Source organism: Myxocyprinus asiaticus, chromosome 19, assembly GCF_019703515.2.
Source record: "Myxocyprinus asiaticus isolate MX2 ecotype Aquarium Trade chromosome 19, UBuf_Myxa_2, whole genome shotgun sequence".
NCBI classification, from domain to species: Eukaryota; Metazoa; Chordata; class Actinopteri; order Cypriniformes; family Catostomidae; genus Myxocyprinus; species Myxocyprinus asiaticus.
This window is the reverse complement of record NC_059362.1, coordinates 31,232,286-31,246,240: the sequence shown is the minus strand read 5'-3', so window position 1 is coordinate 31,246,240 and position 13,955 is coordinate 31,232,286. Positions and strand designations below refer to the sequence as shown.

At 37.6% G+C, this 13,955-nt stretch overlaps 1 protein-coding gene across 8 annotated transcripts in view; it reads left to right on the top strand.

Annotated features, from left to right (window-relative positions):
- LOC127456705 (SAM and SH3 domain-containing protein 1-like) overlaps positions 1 to 13,955 on the top strand; it is a 379,637-nt gene that overhangs the window by 328,590 nt on the left and 37,092 nt on the right. The window lies entirely within an intron of this gene.

The following is a 13,955-nucleotide window of genomic DNA, read 5'->3' as shown; positions in this document are numbered from 1 at the left end:
ACGATTCATGCCTCCTTAAAAAATATTATTTTTAATGTTTTTTGCACCATGTCAATGGCAGTTCTTATTCAGCGAACATCTGTTTATTAATATTGAGTGTATCATCTATTATTATACTGTTGCTATTAGTTTATTTTTACTTTTATACACTTGTACACTCCCTTAAAAGGATTCCCCTTTAATTAGCAGAAACGTAAGATAGCACAAGTCTGATATTGCATTTAGTTGAGTGCAAAAATAGGTCTCCACATTCTGGCTTTGTCATTTCTTTATCAAATGATGTTGTGAAAAGTCCAGAGCAGAGGGTGTTGCCTGTCAACAGACGCTCTAGTCTGAGACTAATGTGTCTAGAGGAAGTGTCAAATGGGCCAAGTAGGTCATCTCTTTATGTGTTTAGTTTTGCTTGTGCCATTTTATGGCATGTTATGGAAAGGAAATGGGGACATTGGAGTAGTTGCTGGCTGAGGAGAAATTTGGTTCACAGGAAGAGGAATGATATTGATTACGGTGGGAATTTTCTAGGAGTTGTTTATCATTCCATGTTTATGTGCCGGCTTTTGGGTCGTAGGACTACAACACAGATTGAACTGGTTCATTTAGTAATGCAGATAATTGTAAAACTGATATAATAATGTGTTATTTATACCTATATGGGATGGCAGGGGTACATTGACATTTATGAAGTATTTTTGGCAGTCTTATCCTGGCATGACACTATGTCTGGGGCACAACCACTAGGAGAGAATAGAAGGTGTGAAAAAGAGAGGGGACACTCATTGCGTCGGAACAGAGTGGCTGCCATCCAGTTTTAGGTTTGGGTCCCTTGGGGTGGTAACGTGATTATATTTGTGCTGATTGGTTGTTTAAAAGCCAGTGTAATGGCTTGATATTTCAGATTTGCCTTGAAAGATGTGACGCTTAAATGACCTTTTGAAGGTTTGTCACCTCGGAAATGTCAAGATGGTGGTACTGCCTGATTGTTTTCTTTCAACTCTCCATTCCATTCCTCTCTGTTCTTTTTTTCTGATCCCGTTTTTTATCCCTTCACTAATTTACATTAACACTGTCACCCAGCTAACCTCTCTCCCAAAGGCACGTAACCCTGTATTGGAGGTCAAGCAATGGGCCCTCAGCTCTCTCTGCTCAGCCTAAAAGAGGGGAAAGGTCACCAATTTTAACCACAGACAACACTGAAGGCTATTGTCAGTGAGGCACGAATGTTGTGGACTTTTCATACTTAGACAGAATAAGAGTCTAAGCACATTCGGAACTCCACAGTGAAGGACTTGTATCCTGAACAGCATCAAATCGGTGCCATCGTTTCCCTTTCACTGCCAGTCGACTTCTTCCTTTCCGACAGAGGTGAAGTCCAAGAGCTATTAAAAGCTTTATTTTACTTTCTCTTCCCTAATTTTTGGGTCTGGTTTAGTCTGGGGTCTTCTGAAATGCCCTAGACATTCCTGAGTCTGATTTGAGGTTTGATTTCGGTTTCATTTCCTCCATTTCTCCAGAGAACAGACAGTGCTAGTTCAGGTTTCCACATTTTCTTGAACACTCATCCTCTCAATCTCTATTTATATAAAAGCTCGATGACAAAGAGTTAAGAAAACATCCTCTACGCTGAATGTGTTGAATGCATAACCCCAATACATAGAACTAGCCATGCGACATCACGTATTACAGCATCTCTCTCTGATTCTCTTTAGCTGTTGATACAGAGCCACTCTTCTTTATTTTATTTGCCAGACAGAGAGTCTTTATTAGCCACAGAACTGTACTGTGGAAGACAATACATATTGTTGGGGTTTGAGCTTAACAGTTCTGTGTTGGGTTGTCGCGGTACCAACATTTGAGTTGTCAATACCAATAAGAATAAAATGTTACGATACTTAAAACCCATTTCGATACCACAACTATATTATATAGCAGTGTTTATGCTAATGGACATTTAATATGTTCATCTTAGAAACCAGAGATGTGTTATTGTCCGGCAGTTGTTCATGAACTGCCATTGAGAGAGGTGCCCTGTTTTGTTTAATCTCATTAAAGGAAGAAAACTACATTTGTGGCATAATGTTACCTGAAAAGTATTTTCAACTTGCCAATTGTTTATTAAAAAAAATAAATTAATCAAATATTGCAATTACTGTAATGCACTTGCAATGAAAGCGAATGTGGCCAGTCCATAAATGTTAAAATACACATAGTTTTAAAAGTATAGCTACAAGACGTAAACATTACACATGTTAAAATGACTTTAGTGTAATAAAATGGCCTACTAACATTACATGTGTAAAATTTTATCCAATAATAGATGATAACAAAACCCTGTAATCCCGGTATTGGCTAAAACTTTACACATATTATGTTAGTAAGCGATTTTATCGAACTATGTGTATAATGTTTACGTCTTGTGGATATACGTTTGAAACAATGTGTATTTTAGAGGGACTGGTCTAAATAATTTTTTGTGGAAATCAACATTATGCCAAACATGCTGTTAATTGAGTTTAACTTGTATAGAACACAGAACATTCCTTTTAAGATGACGTGTGCCCTCTCTGGACGTAGCGTAGTTTGGCGCTAGACTGCAAGTGTGGTGGGAGCAATTGTGGTTGAGAGAGATAGTCTAGTATGTTTGTTTCTGTATACACTATGCATAATTAATAAAAAATTTCTTGTCATTACCTGGAACTGGTCGTAGGATGATTTTGTCGTCCTGTTTTTAACTTCACACTACAATGTGAAACAAAACAAACAGTGATGTACAGTGATGCATCACTTTGTCATGCTGCATTTTAAGCATCTTCTTGTTGTGAAAAAATAGCTTGTTACTGTAAAAGCTACTCTAATTTTAAAGCAAGCTGAGCTACTGTCGTGGTACTAAAAACTGTTGTTAAGTTAGTAGCATCTCTACTTTGACTTACTCCATCACTGCTATGAGGTTTGGGGAGATTGGCTGTAACAAGTTATGTGGAGAATTGCTTTTAAGACTCGTTTCATTCCCACACTTAGAAACATCCTTTGTTAACGTGTTCAGATGGATCAGGAAAAAAGCTTAATGATTTGTTGCTCTTCCATGTCTCTCTCCCTCTCTCTTTCTCAGGCTCAGACTTGCTGTGGTTTATTCAAAGGCATGTTGTGGCATTTTGATTTAATTCCTATTGGTCTGAAAGTAGGTCTTGTTATGGAAGTGAACCTTTGTTTGAGAGGGAACCCACATACACGCACACCAAATGGCAGGTGACCTGCATAGAGGGAGTTACTCAATTCTTGACATTGAAGTACAATAAACCTGTTTTAAAAGTGTTAACTCAAGCATGGGAAACAGCCTTTTTCCTCCCACTGACTGGTATTTCAAGTTGAACTTTCTTGGGTATAGTGTACATAGGGTATAGTCCACACACACGCAATACTGTATTGGGAATAGTGTACCCACATTGTTGGTGTGTATGTGTGTTTTTATATGTTTGTTAAAGTAGTAGGAAGAGCTGGTCTGGTTCCTCTCAAGGACACTTTCTCTACCTGCTTTTCAACCAAACATTTCTCCTGACTAGGTGATATGAGCCAAGACTCTCCTCCTGAGTCAACCACATCCACCCACACAGCCTTCCCTGCTGCCAGCCTGACTGTGTGTGTCCAGTCCTGGACACTGAGACTCTGTTCATGAATGTGTGTGTAAAACACCTCATTAGTCCTCTTTTAGTTTGTTTATTCCATAAGTTCCCCTGTACTAGCGAGCCTGGCACATCTCTCCCTGTCTCTCTCTACTTGACAAAATAGCTCCATTACAAAACCTAGTGATCTACCTAACTTGCGTCCCTCAATCATTAAAAGATACCCTTTAAAGCAGCATTCTAACCATCATGGAACATCACAAGAGACTGATTTGAAATGGTCTATGTAGGCAGCAACTCTCTTAACAGTCACTCACATGCACGCGATACTTGCATGTGAGTGATACTTGTCTGATACTTACTGAAAATTGATTCCAATAGTTATCAACGCAATACTGACGTGAAAAAGTTTTACTTTTACTATCGGTGGACTATTATTATTCTAGAAAGTTTGCTTACTCTCCCTCTCCTACAATGTGTTTGACAGTGTTACTTAAATAATTTTTTTTCTTTTTTTCGTGAGTTTAAATTTGCTATGTTTAGCTACATTTATAGAGTTGCTTGTTATCATTTTTCAACAACTCATAGCCAGATGTGTGCATTCATATGTTCCATGAAGGCTGTGTTTTTATGAAAATGCACATGTCTTGATCTGTTTATACTAGGGCTGTCAATCGATTAAATTAATTACATAATGTGCCGAATAATCAAATTAATCACAATTAACTGCATATATCAATATTTTCAGAGAAAGGTCCCCAAATAAAAATAATTCAATAAGTAATGATAACATAATATGACATATAATAAATATAATAATTCAGATAATTAAAACACATTACATTATTGTGGCAGATGAGTAACGTATTGATTAAACAATACAAAAAGGGGCTTTAGAAGGCAATATATTTATTTCCATATTATTGAACATAAGCCAATCATTGGCCTACAGTCCTCAACAATCCATTTTGCAATTGAATTTGTTCATCTGTCCAAGGTAGACTTATTTTAAGTGTTTTCTTAGGATGTGTCTATGTATGGAGAGTGCCTCACTTTATTTTGTTGCTTCATAGATGCAGCGTTTTTAGATGCTGTGTCAAGTTAAACATAGATTAAAACTCAGAAAAACACATCTTGAGACCCTTACATTGGAAGTTGCGCTCCATTCAGCTGTGTTTGAATGCAAGAATGTCCTCATTTTGTGGAGTCTGCTGTCATTAAGTGTGGTTTGTCCTCTGCGTTATTTATATATAAATACACTAAATTATTGCATTAAATAGACAGCACTAGTTTATACTTTATGTGTGTTTTGTGTTTGTTTGTGTACATTAGTTAAGTGTGCTGCCTATTAGGCCAAATTCATCTCTGTTGTATCTAATGCTAGAAGGAGCATACATGGTCCGAATTCAGTCATGCACAATCAATCACCATAGATGACACGTTTACTTGTCTAAATGGGGTGATACTGTATGTACCATATGAACGTTACATTTATATAGCACTTTTCTGACACTATACTCAAAGCGCTTTACATAGTGAACAGGGGACTCTCCTCAACCACCACCAGTGTGCAGCATCCATCTGGAAGATGCAACGGTAGCCATGGTGCGCCAGTACACTCACCACACACCAGCTATTGCTGGAGAGGAGAGAGTAGAGTTATTGAGCCAATTAATGGATCCAGATGATCCATATGATACCATATAATGGTATCAAATATAGACACATACTTGAACTAAATTGTGTAAAGAGGTAACTCTGTACAGTGTCTCTGTAGTGTACATGTCTGCTATGCATGGTGTTTTGAAAGCTTTCAGTGTGTGGCTGTGGGTCTTGTGTCAGTGAGTGCACACAGGCACAGAGAATCGCTTTGTGTGTTGTGTGTGTGGATATGTGTTTTGGATGACACAGGCAGAAACAGTGTGTACAGATGATTCACTGTGTGCCAGTGGGAGCATGTGCCCAGTGGGTACGGGGCAGTTGGTGATGCTTTGCTGTCGATGATACACAACACAGACCTATGTTTGTAGGGGTGTGTGTGTGTTTACTTTGGTCTGTGGATCTCCGTATGGGAAACGTGAACAAACTTTAAACCACCCACTGTGTGTTTGTAAATGTGTGCTGCCATGTATGGGTGTACAGGTTTGGGTGGTTTACGAGGACATTTTTTTTTAGGTTACAAACTGGTAATTACAAGGGTATTGTGCTATAAATGTAGTTTGAGTACATTTCTAGTGTCCCCATAATTAAAATCGCTTAAAGATACTAATCCATATTTTTTTGAAAATGTAAAAATGCAGAACATTTTTTGTGAGGGTTGGGTTTAGGGGTAGGGTTAGGGTTAGGGGATAGAATCCATAGTTCGTACAATATAAAAATCATTATGTCTATGGAGAGTTCTCATAGTGATAGCTGCACCAACGTGTGTGTGTGTGTGTGTGTGTGGCTATACTAGTGAGAGCCAAATGTTTGAAAATCTCCTTAAAAATTAAATGTATTAAAGTATGTCATAGGACTAGGTGTTCATGCAGATTTCCAGGTTTGATTTTGATTCACAAGCTCTCGAATCAAATTAAATTCTGATTCATTTTTCCAGCTTTTTAAAAATGTACAAACCCATGTATTGCATCAATAAATTTGTGCTGCAATGACTAATTGATAAATTTCATTATCGATTAGCTGGAGGGAAGGCTTCGTCACTACTACTCAATCACTGGTGAGTGAAATCTGAAAACATAACATTTTATTCTTTTTTATTTTGTGCATATGAGAGTGATTTTGTGCATATGAGAGTGCATTGTTGACGGTTGCACAAATAAGATAGATGTTGGGATTTAAGAATTAATATCAACATCGTTCAAATGAAGATCGTGATTTATTAGAAAATCAATTTATTTACCCAACCCTACATAAGATGCTCATAAATTGGCCAAATCAGGTTTCTGTGAGGGTTACTATTAGCGGTATAGAATAGAAAATGTAATTGTCTTTGTTTCAAAAGCTTTGTCTAAGAGAGGTATTTACTAATATACCTTCAAATGTCTGTGTGTGTGAACTCCTCAGAATGTACATTCTGTCCTGTATGGCTCCACATTTTCTGCACAACGTCTGATTTACTACTTAGAAATTCCGGAATTCACCAAAACACCACTGAGCATTAAAGCAGATGGATGGAGTGGCATAGAGACAAAACACACACATTCAAACATGCATCCTGGCCTAAAAACCTGGTTTCTTTCTGCATGTTTCCCCTTTTCTACCGATATGGTTGGGGGGCTGGTTCCTGGGTCGGTGCAAATTCTTCTACCATTCTGCGCGTTTCCACCGCAGAAAAGGCAGTTACAGGATGGAAAAACTTCTTCCGCACCATCCCCAAAAGCTATATATATATATATATAACACACAGTGCATCCGGAAAGTATTCACAGCGCTTCACTTTTTCCACATTTTGTTATGTTACAGACTTATTCCAAAATGGATTAAATTCATTATTTTCCTCAAAATTCTACAAACAATACCCCATAATGACAATGTGAAAGAAGTTTGTTTGAAATCTTTGCAAATTTATTAAAAATAAAAAACCGAAAAAAATCACATGTACATAAGTATTCACAGCCTTTGCCATGACACTCAAAATTGAGCTCAGGTGCATCCTGTTTCCATTGATCATCCTTGAAATGTTTCTACAACTTGATTGGAATCCACCTGTGGTAAATTCAGTTGATTGGACATGATTTGGAAAGGCACACACCTGTCTATATAAGGTCCCACAGTTAACAGTGCATGTCAGAGCACAAACCAAGCCATGAAGTCCAAGGAATTGTCTGTAGACCTCCGAGACAGGATTGTATCGAGGCACAGATCTGGGGAAGGGTACAGAAAAATTTCTGCAGCATTGAAGGTCCCAATGAGCACAGTGGCCTCCATCATCCGTAAATGGAAGAAGTTTGGAACCACCAGGACTCTTCCTAGAGCTGGCCCCTGGCCAAACTGAGCGATCAGGGGAGAAGGGCCTTAGTCAGGGAGGTGACCAAGAACCCGATGGTCACTCTGACAGAGCTCCAGCATTTCTCTGTGGAGAGAGGAGAACCTTCCAGAAGAACAACCATCTCTGCAGCACTCCACCAATCAGGCCTGTATGGTAGAGTGGCCAGACGGAAGCCACTCCTCAGTAAAAGGCACATGACAGCCCGCCTGGAGTTTGCCAAAAGGCACCTGAAGGACTCTCAGACCATGAGAAACTAAGATTGAACTCTTTGGCCTGAATGGCAAGCATCATGTCTGGAGGAAACCAGGCACCGCTCATCACCTGCCCAATACCATCCCTACAGTGAAGCATGGTGGTGGCAGCATCATGCTATGGGGATGTTTTTCAGTGGCAGGAACTGGGAGACTAGTCAGGATCGAGTGAAAGATGAATGCAGCAATGTACAGAGACATCCTTGATGAACACCTGCTCCAGAACACTCTGGACCTCAGACTGGGGTGAAGGTTCATCTTCCAACAGGACAATGACCCTAAGCACACAGCCAAGATAACAAAGGAGTGGCTCCGGGACAACTCTGTGAATGTCCTTAAGTGGCCCAGCCAGAGCCCAGACTTGAACCCGATTGAACATCTCTGGAGAGATCTGAAAATGGCCGTGCACCGACGCTCCCCATCCAACCTGATGGAGCTTGAGAGGTCCTGCAAAGAAGAATGGGAGAAACTGCCCAAAAATAGGTGTGCCAAGCTTGTAGCATCATATTCAAAAAGACTTGAGGCTGTAATTGGTGCCAAAGGTGCTTCAACAAAGTATTGAGCAAAGGCTGTGAATACTTATGTACATGTGATTTTTTTCCGTTTTTTATTTTTAATAAATTTGCAAAGATTTCAAACAAACTACTTTCACGTTGTCATTATGGGGTATTGTTTGTAGAATTTTGAGGAAAATAATGAATTTAATCCATTTTGGAATAAGGCTGTAACATAACAAAATGTGGAAAAAGTGAAGCGCTGTGAATACTTTCCGGATGCACTGTATAATATAACATAATATATAATATTTCACATTTAAGCATTTGGCAGACGCTTTTATCCAAAGCTACTTACAGTGCACTTATTACAGGGATAATCCCCCCAGAGCAACCTGGAGTTAAGTGCCTTGCTCAAGGACACAATGGTGGTGGCTGTGAGGATCGAACTGGCAACTTTCTACTTACCAGTGCTGTGCTTTAGCCCACAGATTTTATTTTTTATAAAGAAATATAGTATTAAATATTAGTTCCAAAAACAACAGTGTAAATGTAAAATTGATCCAAACTTAATTTGACCGAAAAGAGAGAATTATTTTAAGTATTTAGAAATATTTTGTTATTTAAAACAATCTTTCATGTTATTCATAAGTTTTCAAAGCCTTAAAAGGAAATCATATATCCCTATTTTATTATTTGATATATATTTGAAGTTAAATATGTAAAAATTACTTTGTATGAAGCACACATGCACCTTAACAAATATGACAATTTAAATGACAATTAATCGCAAAAATTCTAAAAGAGACAATTAATCATCATAGCCCTAAAACACAATTAATCATCCTAATCGCAGTAATTAGTTTGACAATTAATCGTCATAATCGTTACAGCCCTAGTCCAAATGAATCGCTGAACCCAGCTGTTGAGCATATGTTTGTTTATTTTTATTTATTTAATAACTGCTATTTAACTGCTATTTAATAACTAGATTCAACAACCCTTGCTCCTATTTTTGATTGCTTCAATTTTTTGTCTAATTTTTATTGCCATACTAAAGGATGTACAAGTCTCTTGCCTGGTGATGCTGTCACACTTGTAGAAGTGATGAGTTTAGGTTAGTTTTAGGTTAGCTTGGTTTTGTTACGTGCAATTGTCTAAATGACTTACTAGAAGTCACGTATTGAGTTCTATTGTGTTCTCTCCAAAATGAGCTCACTGTAGTGCGTTTTAAAGAAGTCTTTGAGCTGTGAGGAATTCCAAAACATTCTGAAACACACACTTTCACACAAAACAATCCCACACATGTGGAGATAAGAGCAAGAGCAGAAGTCTTTGTTTTGAAAGGGTAGCAGTGCGAATGAGTGTAAGAAGTGATACAGAGTGTGTGCTTGGGAACAAAACGGACTTGCCCATAGTTCCCATCAGTCTCCACAGATGGTTTCAGAGTGGTCTGATAATCAGTACAATCCTTGTGCTTTATAAAAAAAAAGAAAAGAAAAAAGAACTAGCTCAACCTCTGCTCGACTAAAGCATCCTGCCAGTACAGACCAGACCAGTCGCTTCAAGACTGTGACCAATAGAAAAACAAGCGACAAACTTTTAGCTGCAAGATTCCTACACAGTGAGGTTACCTGAAGAGTGCAAGTTTTTTTTTTTTATTTACCGGCTCGTTACTTCCCAGAATGTGTTGATGACAAACTTTCTTAATTTTTTATTTTTTATTTTTAACAAAATGGTATTCATCTAATCCCTTACTAATCCAACAAATATATTTATATATATATACACACACACACACACACTAGTGGCCAAATGTTTGGAATAATGTACAGATTTTGCTCTTATGGAAAGAAATTGGTACTTTTATTCACCAAAGTGGCATTCAACTCATCACAATGTATAGTCAGGACATTAATAACATGAAAAATTACTATTACAATTTGAAAAAACTTTGTGATCAGTTGAATGTCACTTTGGTGAATTAAAGTACCAATTTCCTTCTGAAACAGCAAGATCTGTCCATTATTCCAAACTTATAGCCACCAGTGTAAAATATATATATATATATATATATATAAGCAATATCACACGAGCAAGAGTGCGATATGGCCCTACATCAGCACTGCTGTGATTCAGCCACAGGCTACATGATCGCTTGTATTACTACTACACTACTAAAGCTGGAAATAGTTTTAAACGACTTTAAACTAGCAACTTCAGCATTAAGGCTCATCACAGCTGAGAGACACAACAGACTGATTAATTACACAAACTCAAGAAGCTTACCTCTTACCAGAGTTTATTGGAGAGGACGTACTGTTCAAAATGGCAGAGGAGATTGCGGTTTCTATTAAAGCCTGACCGATACGGGATTTTTGAGACCGATACCGATTTTAGAGGTGTAAAATTCACCGATTACCGATATGGTGTCCGATATAGAGTTCATTTTTGAGCTGGAATGAAAACAGACCCTTTCTATGTGGATTGTGCACCGATTTTGCATAGATATGACTATGCAAAGGTACTCGGAAGGCTGCTTTCTTAAATATTTTTTTATCAAAGAATATTTGACATTATTATTATACATTGTCAACAAATTCTAGAAATGAACACTGAGAAAATAAAGAATAAATAAAAATACAGTAAAGAGCTAAATAAACATCAGTACTGCAAAAAGATGCTCTGATGTTTACCTTTCCAATCTGGCTAACACGGCAAACAGATGTGATAAACATGAGTGACATGGTTGTCAGGGACAGGGTTAATGTTATATTAGTTATATTGAAAAGGGAAAATGATGGGGTCATTGTTTATTAACTTTCCAGTATGTATTTCACAAAATAGTTAACAACTTACCATAAGACACCGCTTAACTCCGCACTGTCTGCAGAACCACCGTCAGCTCAGCTCTGTAAACAATGGAGTCGGAGCACGCTCTGCTGGACAAACTATGTTATGACACCAATTCTAAATCAGCCCAAGCATGGTTTTCTGCATTATATGTTCTGAAAAAAAAGTTTTCATATCTGCGCATTAGAAAGCATATACGCCGATACTGAATATATCTGTGAAAGGTCAGGCACTAGTTTCTATAGTGAAAGTCCCTTGTGCACCGGCTACCGCGAAATAGGGAGGAATACCCCCACTTGGACGACTATTTTTCCACTGCGAAAGCTGATCTTCAGAAAGCTGAAATGCTTGGGAGTGGCAACAGGTGACTCACTCACACACTCTTGTTTCTCCAATAGCTTGTTAGAAACAGCCCAGGCCATGATATTAGTTCTAAAGTGACAGTTTTGAATTACTTAAGAAGGCTTGGATGCATCATTTGGTTTGGACTAGCAATGGCAGATTCTGATCCGTCACATAAGAAAGTAGTTCCATGCACAAATGCGTTTTTGACCGTACTCAGTTTTTCCTAATTTTTTTTAAATTTACTTGTTCATTGAACTGTTGTATACAAGCAATATCACACTCGCAATCATGCTATATGGCCCTAAATCAGCACTGCTGTGATTACCTACGGCATCAAATCATAGCAGTGCTGATGTAGGGCCATATCGCACTCTTGCTCATATGATATTGCTTATATGTGTGTGTGTGTGTGTGTGTACACTGGCAGCCACAATTTGGAATAATGTACAGATCTTGCTGTTTTGGAAGGAAATTGGTACTTTAATTCACCAAAGTGGCATTCAACAGTAATCATGCTAATTTGGTACTAGAAAATCACTTGCCATTATATAAAATACTGCTGAAAGCTATTTAGTTTGTTAAATGAAGCTTAACATTGTCTTGTTTGTTTTTGAGTTGCCACAGTATGCAATAGGTTGGCATGTCTTAAGGTCAATATTAGGTCAAAAATGGCAAAAAAGAAACGGCTTTCTCTAGAAACTCGTCGGTCAATCATTGTTTTGAGGAATGAAGGCTATACAATGCTTGAAATTGCCAAAAAAACAGAAGATTTCATACAAAGATGTACACTACAGTCTTCAAAGTCAAAGGACAACTGGCTCTAACGAGGACAGAAAGAGATGTGGAAGGCCAGATGTAAAACTAAACAAGGGGATAAGTACATCAGAGTCTCTCGTTTGAGAAATAGATGTCTCACATGTCCTCAGCTGACAGCTTCATTGAATTCTACCTGCTCAACACCAGTTTCATGTACAACAGTAAAGAGAAGACTCGGGGTGCAGGCCTTATGGGAAGAATTGCAAAGAAGAAGCCACTTTTGAAACACAAAAACAAAAACAAAAAGTTAGAGTTGGCAAAGAAACACAGACATTGGAAAAGAGTGTTATGGATCTTAACCCCATTGAGCTTTTGTGGGATCAGCTAGACTGTAAGGTGCGTGAGAAGTGCCCGACAAGACAGCCACATCTATGGCAAGTGCTACATGAAGCGTGGGGTGAAATGTCACCTGAGTATCTGGACAAACTGACAGCTAGAATGTCAAGGATCTGCAAAGCTGTTATTGCTGCATGTGGAGGATTTTCTGATGAGAACTTTAAAGTACACTATCGTTCAAAAGTTTAGGGTCCCTTACTCATTCTTTATTTTTTATTTTGTTCACATTTTAGAATAATAGTAAAGTCATCACAACTATGGAATAATAGAAATAGAAATATGGGAATTATGTTGTGACTAAAAAAATCCAAAATGTTATATTTTAGCATCTTCAAATTGGCCACACTTTGCCTATGTATGTTCCCATTTATATGCTGGGCACTTAGTGGCTGCTTTTCTTAACTATTCGGTCCAAGTCATCCATTTAAAAAAAACGTTTTTTTTTTAAAATAAAATTGTAGTTTTGTAATTAAATAAATGAATATGTTGGCACAATTATATTTTTGTCTACAAAACTAATTTCAAACATTTAAGCATACGCCTTCAGACCAAAATGTTAAGATCATGAGAAACATTTCAGGCAAGTGACCCCAAACTTTTGAACGGTAATGTAGTTCCAAATTGAAATAGTCATTTTTCACGTTATTAATGTCCTCACTATAAATTGTGATCAGTTGAATGCTGCTTTGGTGAATAAAAGTACCAATTTCTTTCCGTAAGAGCAAAATCTGTACATTATTCCAAACATTTGGCCACCTGTGTGTGTGTGTGTGTGTGTGTGTGTGTGTGTGTGTGTGTGTGTGTATATATATATATATATAATATTAGTCCTGTAGTCCATATTGGGAATTTAAACCTATAAATACACACAGTTTTAGGATTTTAGAAAAATGTAAAAAGTATGTTTAAGATTCTGCAGTATTTCTTTGTCACTAATCAAATTAGCACATTTGTGACAGTGATCCTGTTAACCCCTTTGTAATAAAAGGTCAGATTTCCTTGCTTTCAATTAAGCACACAAGATTATCTTTAAAACATTTCAAATTATGCAGTGAGAACATAGATCATGACTTTTTGCACAAGCGGATGAGTCCATGCCATCTCGACTGAATACTGTCTTCAAAGCAAAACAGGATTTAACTTTCCACTCATATTATGCTGATATTATTGTAATGATTTTTTATTGTAGCATTTTTCACTAAAGGACATTTGAAGCTCACTGTGTGTGGAACAAAAAGTTATTTCTAGTATGTTT